Source organism: Raphanus sativus, chromosome 7, assembly GCF_000801105.2.
Source record: "Raphanus sativus cultivar WK10039 chromosome 7, ASM80110v3, whole genome shotgun sequence".
NCBI lineage: Eukaryota > Viridiplantae > Streptophyta > Magnoliopsida > Brassicales > Brassicaceae > Raphanus > Raphanus sativus.
Window position 1 is genome coordinate 24,663,855 of NC_079517.1, and position 3,025 is coordinate 24,666,879.

Consider the following 3,025-nt stretch of genomic DNA (forward strand, 5'->3'; position numbering starts at 1 on the left):
CACAAAACACGAACTCCAACTCAGCCCATCTTCATGACACGCACATGTACTATCTCCTGTAGTACTTCACGAACTGATACATAATATACATCTTCATTGGTTTCTTCGCTATTGGTTAAATCAGTTTTACAGGAAATCAAACTAACCGATTTAACCCCCAAAATAGTAGAACATGTGACAGAAAATGTACAAACAATATATCAATGATCTTTATTTACATAAGATGGGTGCTTAACATAAGAATTTACAAAAAGTCAAACAGAAAACTAGAATAAAAATTAGATGACAGCCCTTAAACTTAGGAGAATCCAATCATTGATCCCAAAATATAAAAGTAAGAAGAGAGAAGGAAAGAAAAAAGTACAGCCGTATGAGGAGGCTCATAGCGAGGTAATGCGATAAATGATACGATGTGATTGTATTAAAGTGAAAGTGGGACAACATGATTCCTGTAACGTGCCTTGTCTTCTCCATCATCCTCATAAACATCCCTAACATGTTCAAACATATGATCAGAGAGCTGGCCTCACTTCTGCAACCTAACATGGCCCCTCTAAAGGTCAAATCTATCTACAAACTTCTGAAATTTCATGTACAATTTTGGGAATACGACTTTTCGATTACAAGACAAACAACATAACTTACAAACTATTGGCTTGATTAGGAATTATTGATCTCTAGACTAACTATTGACCTAGAGCAAACATTAACTTGCAGGGCCTAGCATGAGAGTGAAATCTTGAGAGATACATGAATCTATGTGAATGCGTCCCTAATAAGAAGCTCAGACTCATTAACTAAATGTCTGTAGTTTAATAGTATTAGGGGGCATTGGGTGGGTCTCAAATGTTTTCTAGTGTAAGGAGATTATAAATGTCTGTACTTCTTGGCAATCCATAAAAGAAGAAGATTACATACATTGTGCCACAAAATATTTGAGTTCATGCAAATATAGAAATGCACACAAACTTGTTTACCTTGAGTGACTTTCTTCTCAAGCTGGCTTCAAACGTAACAGCATAAATATTTGTTTGTATATCAAGCCAATGGTTTATGAATTATGATGAGGTCATCCGATCAAGAGGTCAAGGTGTACTAGGTCCCACTTTTGAAAATGAAAACACACACCAAAACATGTTCCACGAATCTGTTCTTCAAGTATAGTGTCTCCAATAAAAAATGAACCATATCAACCACAAGAAGAAATTCAAGCCCAAAAAGATTCTGATTGAGATCTCTGCTCTAAGAAACCCAATGGAGCCTAAATCACCAAAGATCCAGCCCAAACAGCATTAACATGCTCGCACACATCTCAGAGGCTTCAGTTCAGACCCGACAGGTTTTGGATGCATCACAAAATGTTTGGTGACCTCTGACCAGGAGAATTTCTCAAACTAGGCATTTTTTAAAGATGTCAATACATGCACTATCAAAAAAAAAGATTAGTGGGTATGCAAGACAGAAAGAAAAGAGGTGCAGAGTTCAAAGTATATCTGGCTGGCCATCATCCATGCTCAATTTTTTCTATACCAAATTTTGGGGCTAAAAACCATAATATGAAAGTTGGATCCTTTTCACAAGAGACTCAAAACTTTAGGACCTTAAAATACAAAGAAGAATAATAAAAGGTGGGACCAGAAGTTTGTCCACCGTGGGCACTGCATGCGGTTCGATTTAAGCGAAAAAAATACAACCGTTAGAAACTCAAGCCTCTAAATAAACCGACCGCAGTTGACAAAAAAAAAAACCGACTGCATTTTGAAAATATAGCCGTTACGCAAATACGTTTAATCAAACCGGTTTGATTCCACAGTTCTCTCATCCACATCAACATTTGTTTTAATCTTCTCCCAAATTTTCTCTCTTCAAAAAAAGAAAAAATCTTTGAAGACTCCTCTCGATCGACTCTTCTAAAATTTGAAAAACCTGAAAAATCTACTTACGCTCTTAGATTGGTAAGCATTTCGTCTTCTGTATCTCTTTAAAATGGTGAATATTTTTAAGGATTTTGTAACTCTTTGATCTCGATTTTGATTCTGGGTTTTCTCGATCGATTTTAATTAGGGTTTATAAGTTTCGTGCAAAACCATTCTTATGTAACTCTACTGATGTTTTCGATCTTCCTAATGGTTGAAAGTTATAAGTTTTGCAGGGATCTTGTTTTAGGGTTTCGGCTCTGCGTCCGCCTCTTCAGAGGTAAATCCTTGCCGTTTTAGTTAGTGTTATTGAAATATAATAATCCACCTAGTTGCCGTTTAGTCACAACTATGTCGTGTATATACGATCTTGATTGTTTTAATCCACCTAGCTGCTCTCTCTTCTTGTTCTGCAATCTTATTAACATATACTTGTATTAATAATCTGAATCGTATTCCACATAGGTTTGGCTAAATGAGTGTTTATCTTTATTCCCAATGCAATCTCTCAGATTCATTCTCTTGTACCAAATCAAGTGGTTGGTGTCTGAAAATTGTTTTGGTTTTATTATTGCTTGAAGCTACTCATGGGGATGCATTTGTTGGACTAGAAAACTCACCGGCCTTTCTCATGTATGCTGCTGCTTTCTCTTCCAGAGTTATTGTCAAGGTAAGTTTTCTGTCTATGAGATTAGTTTCCGAGTTTCTATCTTCAGAGGATGGAAGGACAAAGTTAGTTCTGATGTGTTAGGATTCTGAAACCCAGAAAAGATCATAGGTAGCACTGATCTTATAGTCAGTGGCGGAGCTAGCATGGTATCATGTGGGTCATATGACCCATGTGAATTTTTGCAAAAAAAAAAATTTACATGCATTTCTAATAGAAAAATCTGATGAATGTAGCTCATTGACCCTTGTAAAATTCATGTGTTATCAATCTGACCCTTGTGACATAATTTTCTCCCTCCGCCACTGCTTATAGTGTCCCAGTCAGATTCTTGTTTGGGTACATTGTCCCGTTGCCTTAAAACTGAACCCATGAAGAGAATATAATTGGTTGGTAGCGCATGGATTGAAAGTCTTTTTTAGACAGAGACTATATGGGATCT

At 36.5% G+C, this 3,025-nt stretch overlaps 1 long non-coding RNA gene across 1 annotated transcript; it reads left to right on the forward strand.

Annotated features, from left to right (window-relative positions):
• The first annotated feature begins 1,836 nt into the window (after positions 1-1,836).
• Positions 1,837-2,707, forward strand: LOC130497639 (uncharacterized). The gene is made up of 3 exons (XR_008936636.1): positions 1,837-1,955; positions 2,153-2,196; positions 2,498-2,707. It is a non-coding gene; the product is annotated as an uncharacterized LOC130497639 (long non-coding RNA).
• Positions 2,708-3,025: the final 318 nt, after the last annotated feature.